Source organism: Pectinophora gossypiella, chromosome 15 (assembly GCF_024362695.1).
Source record: "Pectinophora gossypiella chromosome 15, ilPecGoss1.1, whole genome shotgun sequence".
NCBI lineage: Eukaryota > Metazoa > Arthropoda > Insecta > Lepidoptera > Gelechiidae > Pectinophora > Pectinophora gossypiella.
Genome location: NC_065418.1, coordinates 5,090,453 through 5,108,901, shown reverse-complemented (window position 1 = coordinate 5,108,901; position 18,449 = coordinate 5,090,453). Strand labels below are relative to the sequence as shown.

The following is an 18,449-nucleotide window of genomic DNA, read 5'->3' as shown; positions in this document are numbered from 1 at the left end:
TAAAATCGATGCTTCAATATACGTAACCTCGTGTCCCTTGTTATCGAATCCGATGGAAAAACAAAAATGTTTGTCTGTTTGAAGACCTTTTTATTATAATACGGTGACGTATTGTCGTCGTATCACTTTCACGTATCGTGAAGTTATTGGTTTCTTTTCTTTATTATTTTTTACAATAAAAAATAGACTAGCGATGAACGTGGATCTAAGAATTTGACAGCAAAGGAAAGTTCAATCAAATTATTTGAGAATTGGATTCATTTTCTGTTTGGCTGTCAAATAAGTATACACACATTCACCGCTTCTTTATCTTTTATACGTACCTATAGTTATACATACCTAATATAAACTTCATCATATCTGTCTTGAGACGTAAATGCTGCAAGTTATTTTCCCCGTAGAATATTTCAAGTGAGCCAGTTACATCTAGATGTAGGTTATTCCTACGGATGCTTACTTATTCTTTGGTGTCAACAAACACAATTTAACTCCCAAGCCAGCGACGCAAACTGGGAACAATTTCCACTAAATTACTTAAGAAGAATTATTTTGTGTTAATAAATTCGAATTCCTTTCCGTGGAGACATTCCGTGAAGGTAGCTGGTGCAGTCTATTATCCGAGTCTCGCGAGCGTGAAGCATTCTCACGCGTGCTGCACAAAGTGCGACAGAGGAGCTCAATGGAAACAAGGCCAGCTACGTCTTGCTTTAGTTTGTGTACGGATTTATATTGTACGTAAAACAAACTAGCTGTGCCCGCGAATTCGATATAGCGAGGGGATATCTTCTGAACCTTTTAGTTTACAATATACAGGTTGTTAGTGACATCGTAACGAATACTGAGGGTGATGATTCAGAGTTGATATCAAGTGGAATTTTCCGTCGCAAAAGTATGGAACTGAAAATAATTAAAAAATCAATAGTTTCTATAATTTTTCCGACAGGAAATTCCACTTGATATCAATTTAGAAACATGTTTATGCATATATGTGAAATATAAATATATTTATAATATGTGTAATATATTTATAATATATTTACAATATGTGAAATATAAATATATTTCACATATTAATATTAAAATAATATTAAAATATTAAAATATCATATATTAATATTAAAATTAATACCATATATTTCACCATATAGTATTTCATGTTTTACCTTATTAGATGAATACCATGCAAAGACCTGTGTGTGTAGTTCACATGTTGGGGAAACGGACTCGGGGTAAAAGGCAGGGTAAAGTAAAGAAAGCCTAGTAATCTAATTACTATCTCGGACTTATTCAAATAGACGTGGACCTTTGAAGGGTATCGTTAAAAGGGTTTTGGGAATTTGTTAATGAGAACAAGAATGTGGTTTTACTTTGCACAGTGACGTGTTTGGTATTTAGGATAATATTACTAATCTCACATGCAGACGTTTACTTCCAAGAATCTTTGTTTACCACGCAACTGTGTTTTTCTCTAGCTCTAAATTGTGTAGGTGTATAAGTGGGTGCAATGCAGTTTATGTACCCATTATGAATTCCAAAAAAACATCTGCGGGAAGTTTTAACTAACTGAGAAGTATCAAATACGAGTACCGTGTCTGCAAGGGACTCTGCTTGAATAAAATCAATTATCTATTTATATTTTTTATATTTATTTTTATTATTATTTAATAATCAATTATTTATTTTCGAGATTGCTACTTAGCAATAAGGTCGCCTATTGTACTTTTTTCCTGTTTGTGCAATAAAGTATTTGTTATGTTATGTTATCTAAACTTTGATTTCAATGATACTTCTTTAATGACTTCGTTTGATCCCAGGACATCATCATCTCCCTAACATTGTCCCGTTTTTCACAGGGTCCATTTACCTCACCTGAAGATTTGACATATCAGGTTTTTTACAGAAGCGACTGCCTGTTTGACCTTCCAACCCACGAAGGGAAAACCAGCCCAATATAAGTTAGGTCACATACCTCAAAAATGCATTGGGAATGAGGGTTTCTTTCACCGCTGAGCACGTGATAATCACTTGTAATCCAAACATGAATTCGAAAACAAATTCGAAAATTATTGGTCTATGTTGGATTCGAACCTGCGACCACAATGTAAGAGGCAAGCGGTGTACCAACTGAGCTACCACGGCTCCACCGTTTGATTCTAAGACATAACATCGAAAAATTACACAAGAAGTCGAAATACTAACTATACTTTTTCTATACGTGCCGTAATCGCATAAATAGTAAGAGAACAATACAAATGTTGTCTTAATAATTAACCCACTAATTAATTACCCAATTACCCAACTAATTAAACAAAAGAGAGAAGCCCCTAAGCATTTAAATGAAATCTAACGGTATTTCGCAACCTAAACATGTTGAGTAGCTAAACAATTTCTCTTCTCTTTATTAAAATACCTATAAGTCTTCTCATAAACAGAAGGATTGACCGAGATATAGCGAGATCCCGACCTCAAGGTCGAGACATTGTGCGGGGGTTTGAGTATTCTAGCTTAATAATTCAAGGTCAGAGTTGAGCTGTCAATAACAGACGTGCTTTCATATTGACGATACTCGTCACTTAAACCCTTCTCTAGAGTTCATTTGTGTTTAGCTTTAGAGAGAGCGTAGTTAAGGAGTGTTATGAACTTATGATGGAGAATATTAAACGTTTATACCACGTGCGTAGGTATATCTATTAAGGCCTGTGCCCACTACACCGTATCATACTAGGACCGCGTCCGTCCCGGCACAGGCCAAAAAATATTCTTTGTATGAAGTATAAATATAAGTAAAAATATGCTTTGTACGGTTTAGTGAGCGTTGCGCCCACTACCACCACCGAACCTTGCGAACCTTGCGTACCGTCACCGATCGAACTCGTAGCGTGCCATGCACGGACCGGACAGAATTCCCAGCGAGAATATTTTGCTTCGTTAGGCTGCGCTTCCATTGAAGCGGAGCTGTGCGGAGAGGAGCGGAGATGTGCAGGAATCGACCAATCACCGTGAAGGAGAGAGTGACAGAGCGTCTTCGTTTTCGCTCTCTCGGACGCTGTGATTGGTCAAATCCGCACATCTCCGCTCTTCTCCGCCCATCTCCTAGTCAGTGGAAACCCGGCCTTACAGTAAGCATGGTAGCGTCCGGCACGCGCTGGTCCTGCATCTGATGGTATGATACGGTGTAGTGGGCACAGGCCTTTACCCTACACATGTATCTCTCCTTCTGAGAAACTGTGAAAGGCATACTTACAATACAAGGAATGAAAATAAAATTGCTATTCAAAATTATATATTAAGTAAATAAAACTCATCTTTTTTGGGGTTATGTATACGTTTTTACAATAAAATAAACCAGATAATATTTGAATTTGTCAGAAAATAAATTTAAATCATTTTATGTGAACCTTACTTTATGTAAAAAAGATTGTTATAAGATTAATGATTACCTAAATGATAAAAATGTCTTGATTTGTGGCTTTTTATCATAGATTTATGTGTTGCTTTTGCAGTTTCTTGTCATTTCTTCTCCTCAGCCATAACACCTTGCGAAATGACGTAAATTCAAAAATGTTACATTGACCTTCAACAAGTTTGTCCATGATAATTACGTTGAATAAATGATCCTAATTTCTGACTTGTCTATGTTGTGTGTGGGTGATTAAATCTGTGCGACTAACATGAGTCATGGGTGTGGTTTTGAGATAAGATACAAGCTAATGCTAGTTGCTAAGTCAATTATTTATAACAATGCTAACGTACCCGATAAAATACGTGAACGGATCTTTTTGAAAAAGGTTTACATGGGTTATGCGGGCACGTAGGACTTAACCATTGTGCTTTTTGACGCCAATGCAATAAAAATAAAATGGATTAGCTGACACCGTGAATTAAGTAAATTATTGCTTCATGTTTTTGTTGGAAATCGAAAAGATATACTTAATTACTGTGGGTAGGCCCAACGATCTGCTGAAGGTCGCGGGAAGCCGCTGGATACGGGCAGCGTAGGACCGATCGTCGTGGAGATCCTTGGGGGAGGCCTATGCCCAGCAGTGGGCGTCGTATGGCTGATAATGATGATGATACTTAATTATGTAGGATTATATCATTTGCAACTATCCTTACGTCACTACCTATAGAAGCTATGGATAAAATGTGTTACCCAGTATAAATAATGTAGGCAACTATTTGAGATTTTCTCTTTTTATGGACCACTTTTGGGTCACACCACTCCTACCGCGAAACGTGTCGTTCGTGTGATATTTCGTTCCAGAATACAAAATTCGTGACGCCTAGATAACGAGCTGTCACATACATTTATTCATAATATCAACAATTTCTTCTTACACGTGTAGGAACATGAACTTTCAGGTATTTGTGACAATTTGGTAGAGAGTATAACAATATATTTTTAGGGTTCCGAACCTCTTAAGGAAAAAACGGAACTCTTATAGCATCACGTGCGTCCGTCTGTCTGTCAAATTAAGACTCTTATTTCTCGGGAACGCGTGGACGTATCATGTTGAAATTAAGTCAATTCAGTCATGTTGAAATCCCTCATTCAGCGCTTATCGCTATCGACCCACTAGGGTCGATTAATTCTTTCAAATATTTTTCCTCTCAGACGACGCCCTGAGCCGAGGTTCGCGCCCAACTGGGCACCCTCAGGCCTGTTGTCTTAAACGTTGTACCGGGTGAGAGCCTTCAGCGCTCCCCATTTGTCCGGCCAAGTAGTTAATGCCATCTGCGGCAAATCTACAATAAGTCACGTCAAAAAAAAAAAAAGTCATGTTGAAAATAAGAAAATCTAAGTAATACTAATTATGAACTCCCTTAGAAACATATTCAAACTTGACCGGCTTTTGAATTATCTATCCTATAAAAGTTACTTATACTGTACTAATGTAACTAAATTGTTAGTTAATATAATTTTATAATTTGTACTCAGTACTTAATACAGACGTAAGTATAACTCAATGTTCAGTCCCTCACCTCCGCTTAAGCGTCATTAGTTTAAAAGGTTCGAGAGTAATATTCATTTAAAACCAAAACAAACAGTAAAAGTTGGTGTCGGTGAAGTGTCGTCAACGTTATGAGACTGAATTGAGCGGAATGACCTAGAAACGGCGACATTTCGCTGAAATTGAGGCCAGTAAAATCTATTAAAGGAGATACGGAATATGGAAAACGCCTTTGAAAAGCTGCCGTTCAGATGCTATCGTAAGTAGGAGTTTTAATACAATATGAAGTGATGAACATTATTGACGGCTATTCTTGTACCTTGCGATAACGTGAAATAAAATTGTAAGGTGTTTTAGGACGTCATTGTCGTAAATACATGTTAGTACCCATGCATAAATGGCCGTTGTATTCAATTTTTAAAAGTTTAATTACAACGTTCCTAGCTACAATCATGGGCAAGTTTCGATTTTATTAGTAGTAAGAAGACCCAACAGTGGAATGATGCTAGCTGATAGGACGGATTGGATGAACTTTATTAGTAGGATAAAAAAAATAACCGACTTCATAACCTGTCAAATAAAAACTTAGTAATAATACCTACTTTGCTAATAGTTATAATGTTAGAATTCAAATTCCGAAGTCGGCGCAAATAGGCAAACGAAAAATGAAAATAATTATTGCTTTACGATTTGTAGTTTCACAGAAATGTGTGGACAAACTTACATACACACATACATTATGACTATAACATTTGACACACGTATTTGGAAGCCCACATAGACTAACATAATGCGAATATTATGCAATTCTAACATTATTACAACATACGTTTAAATAACATTTTTCTTTTTTGAAATCTGCTAAAAATAAGATTGATATTGAAGTGTCAATACTGACATGTCTCCTCGAGTCCTTGTAGTAGAGTACATTGTTTTCTACAAACAAAGTTCATCGACTCTTTAACTTTTGGGCAAAAACTGTCATCCGCAGCCCGACCTTTGTCGATGCGAAATCAGTTTCCAACTTTCCCTTAGCAATTCACAGGCTATTGGGAAAGTCGACATGAAAATTAAACATGTTTTACTTAGGCACACTTAGGCGCTTGAGATCTATTGATCTCGGAAAGGATTGAGACAAGATATTTGATAGCTCGTGAATTAAAAAAAAACTTACTGTTGTTGGCTGAGGGTGGCTGGAATCAGTAGCGTCGTAGAAATAAAAGATGATGATGGTAGAATGATGTCAACCACTCTGGTTGGCATCACTCCTGTCCAACTTTACATTCTAGCAGGTTGTTGTTCTGACAACCGTTCAACATCGGTTGACATTAGTGCTATTCTACCTTGAGGACGTCGTTAAAAACTAAGTTTGTGGACAGCCGTACCTACTTCAACAATGTACCTATGTGCAAATGCCTTTTTAATAACCATACAAGCCAATATAATTAACAAATCTGAAGTCTGCCAATTGTACTTTAGTTGTCATTTTGTAATTGTCATTTACATCGTGATTATATGTAATAACCGGCGTGCGTGTATGAAGCGATTGATGAATGTGGAGGAAGCAAGAGAAGTGTGTCAGGATCGGAGCAAATGGAATTCCATAGTCTCTGCTTACCCCGGGCGGAAATAGGTGTGAGTTTATATACCTATGTGTGTGTATGTGTAATAAAGTGTTTAGTATAGTATTTATTGTGTTATTGTAAAAAAATACATGTGCAGAGTTAGGAATAGTGCAGTGGACCGATTAAGGGGGGTTGGTTTACGTTTTATGATCCTAATGAGGAGGGGATTGGACTGACTCATGAAATTACATAACGTAAATGTAACATGGCATCACGCCTGAATCCCCGAAGGTGTAGGCAGAAGAGTATATTATATGTATACATCCATTCCTCGCCAATTATTTTTAAGACCCATGTAAATGGCGAGGTTTTTGTTATTAACCGGGCACAACGCGATATCAATTACCTATGACCCAAATGTGAATTCAAACTCAATAAGTTGAATTCATAGGTTTTATTGCCGCGCTGTTTATAAAATTACAACAATAAGAATTTTATTCACTTCAAAAGAAAATTTAATACGATAATAAAGCCATTCAACTGTACTAAAACTGACAAGCTAATGTACGTAGATTAACCAACATACCGTTAATAATGTAATAAAGCAAGGTACTTATAACTAACGAGGCAACTTTTCTTCTTTATAAAAAAAAAAATGTATTCCATTGCCACCATTCTATCGTAAAATGTGGTTTATACTATGCTATTTGTTCTACAACTTATCTAGCCTCTGAATGAGTTTTAAATAGTCATTAGGATGCTAGATGGTACATTGTTTAACGTATCTACCTACTCCACTCCAATCTCATCAGTCATCCCGTGATCATGGCACTTGCAACAGTGTCGAAATATCGGGAATCTCATATCCCTGCTTTAAACGCGGTAAGAACCCGTTATTATGTATTTTAATTATGCTAGATGGTATAGTCATAAAAACTATTTTTATTGTAGTAGGTAGGATTCTGACCCCAATTCCTGCAAACACCTCCTAATTTTACTTTAAGTTAAATCCGTCATTTTCTTATACACCGAAAAGGAAAGAGACGGATGATTGAGAACTGTTAATTTTAAAACGAATGAAAGAATAACCCGGGCGAATGAAATAGGTATCTCGTTGATAATTATGCAACCCGTATGACGAGTGCTTTCAACTTAATTCTTTCGGGTTGTTGGTCAATATAAAATTTTGGGAGGGCTTTTTTAATCTTCTGCCTTAAATTGACGTGTGTTCTACAAATCTTATGCCTGTCGGTTACCCGTCCCTTTCCTTTTCGGCGGATAAGAAAATGACAGGTATAACTTGAAATAAAATTAGATGGTGTGTCTGTGTACTGAAATCAGCACCATTAAATCGTTATACTAACACGACCGCGCTACTCGTGTTACTCGTTATCGTTATGTTAACTTTTTTATTATTATTATTTGTATGTCTTTTTCATATCTCGGGCCTATGGAGGCCCGGACTTTATTATTATTATTATACTACGAGTAAGGAGATAAACGATTCAAATCATGTTCAAGTTGTTATATCGCAAGCGTTGTCAACATGCATTGAAATAGTACACTACTCGTAACTAATAACTGCAACATTTCAGACATACTTCATATATTTTGGGATGTTTGCTCGTATAATCACCAGTCTACTCGCAACATACTATGTGCTTTGCCAAGACGCTAATTAACACAACATCGCCGTCGTTTTGAAATAAAGACAGAATAACACACGCTATGCAACGCGAAGTTTCAATGGCGAGTTCTGCGTAGTTTTCATACATCTACATTAGTCTACATCACTTGTTAATTTTATTCTATTTCGAATCTCAATTGGGGTTGTCAGAGGTACAGCGACAAATGATGAACTAAGTATCCATGCCTCACCGAGCTTTCTGTTAGACCAACGTGGTAGATGATGAGACGTATTTAGAATTAGAATTAGATTGTAATTGGTAAGACCCTGGATTAAAACACTCTCTCTTCTATCGTGTGGGTTGTGAGGTTATTTACCAACTTCATCAACCTTGGTGTTAGGGTTTTTATTGAGCCGCCAAAGGCTCCTGACAAAAACACTAAAACAGCTAGGGGATGTCCGTAGAATTTGGTTTTGCGAATTTGTCTCGCCAGTGATGTTTCAGCTCTAAAGTGTGACCACAATTCATCATGCGATGCCGTGTCTTTGACTACCCCAGTTACAATTAGGTTATTTTTATGATGAATAAAAACTACACGCATCGGCGTCCTGGTCGTGTAATGGTTAACATGCTCGTCCCGGCTTGACAAAAGCTGAAGACCTGTTCGAGTCAGTTTTTTTTCTTTGTGAATAAAAGCTCATCTAATTATAATTAAGGTAATCAGAGGGCACGAGAGGAATTGAGCATTGCACGATTACTAAAGTAGGTAACATATTAAACCAACGTGATGTGGTGGTGAACCGTATCGTCGTTTGTAATGGTGTATAACTCATAATCGGTGCTAATCCGATACCGGGGATACAACCGCTGCTGATGAACCACAGGACCACTGTGCCTACAAAAATAAGCCTATCAGGGGTTTTAAAAAGGCCACATCGAAGCCATGTAAAAAGCAATATTGCTTTTTGACATTTGTGTGCATTGCGCACTTACTTTTATATGCGCAAATGTCCCAGTTTTATGTTTCATTTGCTATTCGCTAATCGCCAACAGTTAGTAAGACGCGGATACTATTTAAGACAATACCAGCCCACCTCAGTTCTTACTGCCGGTAAACTCCTACCGTTTTATAGTTCCGTATCTAAAAATAAAACTACGCTTGTGTACTCTTTTCAATCGTCTCACCAGGTAGTATGGTCTCAAACTGTCGAAGTTACTGCATTACAAGTAATCTTTCAAGAACGGTAGCTAATGCTATTATATGAGTGTGAGTCCCATACATAGTACCCTTACCTACATATTCACATACTTCGATCATTATATAGGTAGATGCACAGTTCCATTCAAAAAACTGATGTATACCACTTCAAGTATATCGAAAAAGTCCTAAAGTGTCATATGGTTTAATCTAATTTAAACCTTCTGTAACTGAGATAACTATGGAAACGCGGCGCGAGGATAAAAACAAAACGAGGCGCATCACTGTTATAAAACGCCTCTATTTGACTGTGTATTTTTTATTTAAGGTGGCAACATTGCATCTACTAATATACTTACTTACATATGCGAAGCTTACACACATAAACAAGTGTAAGTAGAGAGCTACCATACTTGCAGACTACAATATACGAACAACACAGTATACGAAGTTAAAATCGTAATTGATGGTTGCCCAATTCTGTAATTTCTCATGAACCCTAGTACCCTTTACTACTATAAACGGTTACTGCTTATTTACATGCAGATTGGATCTACCTGTACAAAATATAAAAACAACAAACCCAAACCCATCCAAGGTAAAAAAAAGAAAACAATTGGTATCTGATATTTTAGTCTTTACTCGAGGTAACTACTGGTTACTTGGGTATTTGCCAAGCGATCGTGTTTTGACTGTAATCATAATCATCATAATATAATATATTATTTCGGTAATAAAAATCAAATATCAATCAATATTAAAAATAATATACGTAATATTCAAACTGACACAATTAATTAAATATTATTCTCATAATTAAAAGGCCCGTTCCAAATAGAAATATTAAATACCTATTTACTCGTATTTTATAGTTGCAGTTCTTCGAACACCGGAAGTCAATATATTAATAAATTAATATTAATAATAATATAAAATAATATTAGTTAGTTTAGTTTTATTATAAATATTATTATTTTTATTTTAGAATCTTTTGTCTTTTTGCAAATATCCAGTTAAGACTTTTGTATGTCATCAACGTAAGTTCTAACTGGATATTTCCAAAAAGACCAAATAATAGGTATGTTAGGGTAGTTTCCAAATAGTCAAATCAGTTACTTTTTCTAGACGTCAAAACATGAAATTACAATGGTATTTGTATGAGTGACGTAATAGAAAACGTGATAAAATGTCGGACTTTCTAGATTAAAATTCATAAATAAGTTAAATAGATGAAAGAAAATGTTTTTCGTTAGTTTTAGATCTGTCTTTATTTCATCAACACTAATTTAAGAGCCACGCTCTTGTCGGTGTAGCATTCTCCATTCTTGTCTATCAAAGACCAATTTCTCTTCCTGTCTTGATATAGTAAGTAATCAGAATTTCATAATTTATCTTGAACATAGTACACGACCCATTTTAGGATATTTTTGCGTTAACGATAATGAGACTGACCACCGGCGTTCAAAGATCTACCTAGCAGGTAGGTTATTCATAGTAACAAGCCGTCGTATCAGATGTAGCTAGTTATGTATGTGTGTATGATTTTGTCGACAGGTGTAGCGCGCAGTGACGTGTTCGTTGAGTTAGGAATAGCCATTGTTAGGGTAATGCAGTCATGTTTAGCTGTATGTACGTAGTTCTGTTGCGTGGCCTTACTTTTTGCGTACTTACGTGGAAAATTTCTACTCGCATTAAGTTTTTTTCCTTTGTACTTACAGGAGGAAACTTGGAATATAAACACATTCAAACACAATTTCAAAGAGATTTAATAAAATAGGTACATCATCTCCTTTCTGCCACTATTTCTTATCAAATAATACTCGTATTTGCAAGTTTGAATTTTGATAGTAATTATTACACTTTTTATTTCAATTGTAGTTGCTTTGCCAATTTTATCATCTTTGATATTTTTTAATGAAATGTTTTTTAAACAAAAGCCATGTTTTTAATTAGTTTTTCGTTTGAAAAAGTTTTTTTAATTTATTTAAAAAAAAAATTCTTTAAGTACATACTTTTTTCCAATAAAGAAGATGTTTATATAAAAGCCTGAGTCAGTCTTACGCGAGGAATGAAAAGCAATTCGGATTAATATTACATGTCTTTGGATGTTTTAAAGATAGGTCTGGTCAAAGTATTCTAAACCGGCGAGCATGAATGAAGACTTTGATGAGAGTGGAAGAAGCGAGAGTGGTGTCAGGAATCAGGATCGTTGTAAATGGAATTCTATGGTCGCTACCTAATCCAAAAGGAGATATTCATGTTCTTATGTGTGCGTGCATGTCTTTAGAACCAAGAGATATGAATATTATAGAATTTGTATTACTTAGTTACCTTGCAGTAGCTGCACGTGCCAGTCTATTGGTTTCAGAATTAATAATGAGACGAGAAAGACAATGCTGAGCGCTTTTGTTAAATGGTCAAGCTCAGTTTTAACGTAATTTGTTATTATCTTACTTTATAGTTATGGGTTTACTAAATTACTAATAACGTAAAACGTATGATAATTATGTAACTTTAGTGTTGGTTATATTTTGTTTAATAATGTAGTTAAACTGTTGTTGATGTGAGGGCTCACATGATGTGTCGCGTGGGGGTAACTTCTACGTTGCGACGTTGGAGCATGACCGTAGAATAAGGAATAAGTATGACGACAAAACTCCTACCTCGGAACGGACCCACAGTGCATCGTGTAGCCATCCTCCCATGGACATAGGTATGCTATTTTATCCGTCGAAAATTTTAGTAACCGCGAAAATGTTGCGGCACGAGTAAAACAAAGCAGGCTGATCAGCTGATTGTCCAAAAAAGTAAGATGATCCCTGCTTCGGAAGGGACTTTAAGCCATATCAGGGGCCTTTGGCGGCTCAATAATAACCCTGACACCAGGGTTGATGAGGTTGGTATTTCACCCCACAACCCCGCGTGGGTAGTGTGGATAGAAGAAGTACTACAAATATGTTACCACAGATGAATTACAAAAGTAGCTATACCATATTGCTGAGAAGCGCTTTAATTTTTAATAATATTGGACGAAGTTACGCTCTACATCCAATATCATTACTTAACTATTAGTCAGTATTAGATATATCTTTAAGAACTAGGAATATAATATTGGACACTCTTACAATTTGGGTTCCAAATTATTGTCATCGTTTAGTGTTGTAATTTATATTTTATTGGAGTATAAATCATGCGAAGTGTAGCTAGAAGATGTAGAGTATTATTGATTGCATACTATAAATCATAACATAGTTTAAGGACAATAATTTATGTGCATGACTTACTTGCATAAGTTTAGAACTAGTTATGGAAATCGAAAATAGATATTTTCGTTTTTACTTTTCATCAATTATACGAAATTTATAAGAAATAAACGCAAGGCAGTCTAGATTTACCCATTAACTATATCGAATATTATAGGCAGCGGGATTAGGCCCAAAGGAATAATCAGTACAGGACGAACCACCCCTACGAATTATCCCTAATGATTCTTATCCAACCGCTTTCCCTAAAGAATTAAGAAATGAAATGTGTTTACAAACATTTAATTTGAATCATAAGAACGAACAAAGATCATAAAGTAAATAATTTACTTTTTTACGAAACTTGATGAATACTTAGAAAAAGGAGGAATACACAGACTTCTCAGAAGTCTCTGCCAATTCATGAAAATATTTTATAAGTGATCAAATTTCTTAAATAAATTTTATTAAACGAAAAAAGGTGTCCCTACGTGACTGGAACTAAGTACATGATACCTACATATATACAACTATTAGGTACTATAACTTAGATATTATTTTTGTTTAATACGCACTTACATATTAATTATTATATCGATAATATATCAATTGTAATATATACCAAGGGCCAAGCGCCATATTTAGCCTAACGTGTAGACTTTGGAAACTTAGTGTTTGTATAGTTTGGGCGTGTAGAGTTAGAAGCTAGGCTCTAATAGAGATCTGATAACTTTTTCACTTTGCAATCGCTATAATCTCGTTTTGGTTAAATTTTACATAAAAATGTTTTTGTTGGGATACGAATATTTAGATTTACAAAAGCAGTTTCAGACCTTTGATGATCCTACTATGATATTAATTAAAATCTTAATTATCTTAGATATCTGTGTAATGTTAATTAGTTGTTACTATTTATTTATACCCACTGAGTAAATAAATCTTCGTTATTAGATCTAAATACTTCGAAATTGCTTTATAAATGAGTCCGCGTTTATTAAAACACGATAATGAATGTCGGATTTTTGTGAAAAAAGACTTTTGGTTATTCAAGAAAAGGTTTTTCTCTTCCTGGAAAGACCCTTACGCTCAGTGGTTTTGAGAATTATATTCTTGAATCTATGGGTTCTAGTGGTTAGTAAATTTCATTTTAAAAGAAGGTTATTACCCCAAGCGGGATGATATCCCCGTTTCGACAATAAATGCGCTAAGCCTAAAGGGTGCTTTCGTACCAATTTTTTTTTCAGACGCCCGTTATTTGCCAGATTTTATAGCGCTCTAGAGATTTATATTACTTCGGTCTTTAGTCCCTTGGATGTTGGTTTATGAGTTCCTAAATTGGAAAAGGCTTAGAATATTTTAATCTTTTATCGTGAAAACAAGGAACAGATTGCAATATTTTCATTTCTTGGCTATATTAAATTAAAAGCATAAAAATTATGGAACATAAGACAAAACGCTAAAAGGTAGAGTAGTCAAAACTCTAGGGAATTATAAACCTACGAATCTGTTTTATTATAAAAGTTAATTTCTAAATCCAGTCATGAGTTTAAAAAGTTGAGTGCGCTACATTTTTCTTCTTTTACTCCATTCTTACATTAACACATTTTATTTCTTTTATTAAGAATTGATAATTTATATTTGTTTAAGTATGTTAAATTGTAGATGGTTCTGTTTTAGTAATGAAGTGTGTTGTGTTGTTGTTTATATTCTGTAGCTCTTGAGTTGCTTATTAGGTATTTGGCATTTTGTGAATACTATTTATATAGGTATATTATTTGTATGTATCTATTTAAAAATGTATATTATGCATTTATTTATTTATTATTAGCTTGTACTTAGGTTCACGCGTATTTTAATTTTTACATATTTCCTCGCCTTATGGTTGTCTGGAAGAAAACGCTTTAAGCGATAACGGCCATTTGCCATTTACCTAGTTAAGTCTCTTTTGTAACTATTTTCATTTATTTTGATGTAATAAAGTATATTTCTATGTGATTTCTCTACTGATGTTTTAGCTTTTTTAACCTAAATAAATCCTTACGAACACCACTGACCTTGCTAGGGAGAATCACACATGAGATTTAAACACATCGTATCTAGTGCGTGATTATGACTATACCTGCGCAATTATTTGTAATCATGATTTAATAGCATGACTTCTTTATGAGAACTGACGGATGTGAATTATGATACATGTATGACATGTAAACAGAGCATCACGCAATCATTGTACTCCCGACGAACGTTTACATATCTCTTTGCCGATCTAAAGTACACAAAGTGACGTGTACTTAACCAAACCATACCAGCTTTATCCCGTGAAAAAAGTAATTTAATAAAGTAATATACAAAGTACTAAAATGTCTCAAAAGAACAAATGAATTGAGTCGGAACGTCTTCTTTTCTTCTAAGTGAACATTAAAAGTTCTCGAAGGACAAAATCTCTTGCGCTTATTTGTTGGAGATCATAAAAAACCACGGCGAAAATTACCTAAGTTCAGGCAGTCGTAAAAAGTATACCTGGCACTTGTTTATAATTTATAACCTTTTTTTATATCAAGCACCGCAGAAAATGCACGCACCAAAATTTAATCAAAAACAAGCCTTCCAATACATACTCACTTTACGCTTTTCAATTAAATTCTTTACCCTTTTTGACGTGAAGGGGATGAAAAGATTAAAACGGATAATTCAATTTATTTACCAAACAAAGCGAAACATTAGCATGAATGAAACAACGTAGGTACGTGTTTATTTTAAAATTAAACATAAATGTATGATGAAGTTTGACATTGAATATAAACATGAATACTAAAATGATGTATACAAGAATGGTAATGAGGATTTGTAAAAGGAACAGATGTTTAGTGCGAGATGATGAGAGAAACAAATAGTTACCGTTGCGGGCTTGGAATGTGTGCGCTTCTAATTTGGACGTGGCTTCCGTCGACGAACAGGAAACACCGCTCAAAACATTACTAATCACAATTATCCAACTTGAATGAATGTTTTAAAACATAACATTCTTCATCTTGCTGCCAGTCTTGTTTTCATTACACCATTATCGTCTCTCTAACTTATAACTATTCCATCGTCACTGTTTTAATAGTTTTATTAAGTCCCTATCCACAATTGACTAGTCTACATTTATTTTTAAGACAAAAAACATCAATTAGTACGAGAAAAAAATTGGTTAAATTCTAAATGTTATAAAAAGTAATTTATACTTAAGAACGTCAATATGATATATTTTTACAATTAAAAAAGTACTACTGATACTCAAATATGCGAGCGCGAAACATTTTTCGGAGCAAAGATCGATGTTTTTTACGCGACGCTCGGAAGTGCGACGAGCGAACGTCCGCGAGGCGCCTCGTACTGACGACGGCTCTTTGCCGACTGGCGCTTCAGCGACTGAAAACGTAAGCACATGGCTGAAGACAGCCTCGACCTTTTTTATGAAACCCTGCCGGGGTCACTCAACTTCAGGGTTGGAGGACGGAGGCTGTGATAAGTGCTCTTAGGACCGGCCTTTGAACGGACCCTATCCTTCTACAATTACACTTGCGTTTTAATTATATCGATAACCAAATTAGTTCTTGTAATACCTAAGTACCTACTTATTAATGATCTATGATAGAAATTTGCGCTCTGCGCTGTAATGTACTGTATCTCTCGGGATTCAACGACGTCATGTTAATGATGTTTGTAACAATAAATTTAAGTATAAATACCTAAATAATTCATAAAATATCGAAACCAGCTTCAGTGTTTCAAATCGAAATTAAACTCAAATTATTTAATTGAGTAACTTTTACGTATGTAGACGAACGTAATTAGCAAGAGTTTTAACAAACATGGGTTATTACGGCCTCATTTTAAAACAAACTTAAAAGTTCGTATTCAAAACTAGAATTTATCCAACAATGTTTCATTGATCTCAAAGAGTTAATGGGTAAAATGTGTCAGCAGAAAAGTTGGTGACATGCCGGGAAAGTTTTAACAAAATCCAATTTAACTTAAATTAAACGATGGATGGCTTATTAACTGAGTTCTTCGAAAGTACACAACTGAGCAAACTGTTCAGTCTAGAACAAACTCTATTTACATTTTCAGCTTTGAGACTCTGAAAAAGTCTAACTTTGTAAGGCGAGTCTAGGGAACAATGTACATAAATAGTTTTTATCTTCAGATACGTATTTGGAAGATGAAAAATTTACATATATTAGGATTTATGTTATAAAATGCCCGTGGGCAAAATAGTATAAGTACTGAATAGGTTAGGCAAATATTTACCTGTACATTGTTAGAAAAAACTCAAGTCAGTTGGAAGGTCTGACAGGCAGTCGCTTCTGTAAAAAACCGGACCTGTCAAATCTTCAGGTTAAGTAAGTAGACTCTCGGAAAAGCGGAATAATGCTAGGGAGATGATGATGATGACATTATTAGAAGAAACTCCTTTTAACGTTAACTCTAAAAACAATAAAAAATAGTTTAATATGAAAATAATGTAATTCATTACATTCAACAGATATCCCCTTTTTCGTAATAATTTATTACCATCCCGTTTTCACAGGAGTTGATTGCAGGAAATATTACAATAATAATCAATAAAAACCCAATGTAACCTCAGCGATTGGCAAGCTATTGCAATATAAGCGGTGAAAGAACAAGACAATTCACAAAAAAAAACCATAATTTTGCCAACAATATAAATCTTACTTGAGAGTGTTGGTCGCACTGTGACAACTTAAACAGGTGTACCGTGGAAACTAACATTACTTGAATATAAGTTATTTGACAGCCACTACGTTCTAGAATATAAGTGGCTGCAAGGGGTTTTCTGCTGAGTAAGTAAGTAGAAAGTACTGTATATTAGAATTTACTTCTGCAAGGAAGATGGGTTGTTTTGTATTAGAGTTTGTATGTGTTCATAAACGAAAGCTGCGTTAGAGTTTTTAAAATAATAACTACGTGTTACTTTCGGCTCCAAGCACGCTTTTCAAAAGTCCGGGATTCCATAGTCCCGAGATATGGAAACGACATACATAGGTAATAATGTAATCTTTATTTCACACCTGACACGTATTTTAAAATTACAAAATTTACAAAAATAGCGTATAATTACAATTGATAGTTTACACAACAAATTCTGGGAGCCTGGTAATCTGAAACACAAGGTATCCTATTCAGACACCAGTTCTCTTTATACTTACCATCTTTAACTATAGATGTAAGTAAAAATGAAATTACCACTTTTTATTATTATTACTTGAAACAAAATGGCGTCCCTTCCCTGTAATTTATCCAAGAAAACCCTAGTAAATAGTTTACACCCTCATAAAAGTCGGAGGAATCTGAGCAGCCCTTAATTGATCTGCTTTTCCTTCCGGATTAGAAAGTTAGAAAACAGTGGCTTTGGTAAAATAAATCCCGATTCTTTTCAACTTCTGTAGGTAGATAAATTTCCAGATACACTCGACAATGAACACTAGGACTATGAAGATTGATACGTGTCCCAAAGTACAAACGTACGTCATGAAATTTGATTTTACTTCTTTTGAACTAAATATGAAGTACTCGTAGAATATCTATTTGTGTTTGCTCCTGACAACTCAAAGGCTAGGCTTCGTCAAAGAGTTTAATGAAATCTTGCTTTTGAATACAACATCAGAAAGGTTTTGGCTGTTCTGCTTATGAATAAATTGACCCGCAGAGGAGAGCCATATTTTATTTTCGTTTGAAAAGTCTTTTTTCGTGTCAGGATCAGGCTAGATTTTTATTTTCATAAAGATCTATACGGAATTTATAATTATATAAGCTTCATCCGACCTCCGTGATCCAGTGGTTGAGCGTTGGGCTCA

General features: G+C 34.9%; 1 protein-coding gene across 1 annotated transcript in view; it reads right to left on the bottom strand.

Moving 5' to 3' along the window:
* LOC126373152 (G-protein coupled receptor moody) overlaps positions 1–15,966 on the bottom strand; it is a 95,010-nt gene extending 79,044 nt beyond the window's left edge. Inside the window, exon 1 of the mRNA XM_050019180.1 lies at positions 15,484–15,966. The gene's annotated coding sequence lies outside the window, so the exon portion shown is untranslated. The remainder of the gene's footprint in view (positions 1–15,483) is intronic.
* Positions 15,967–18,449: the final 2,483 nt, after the last annotated feature.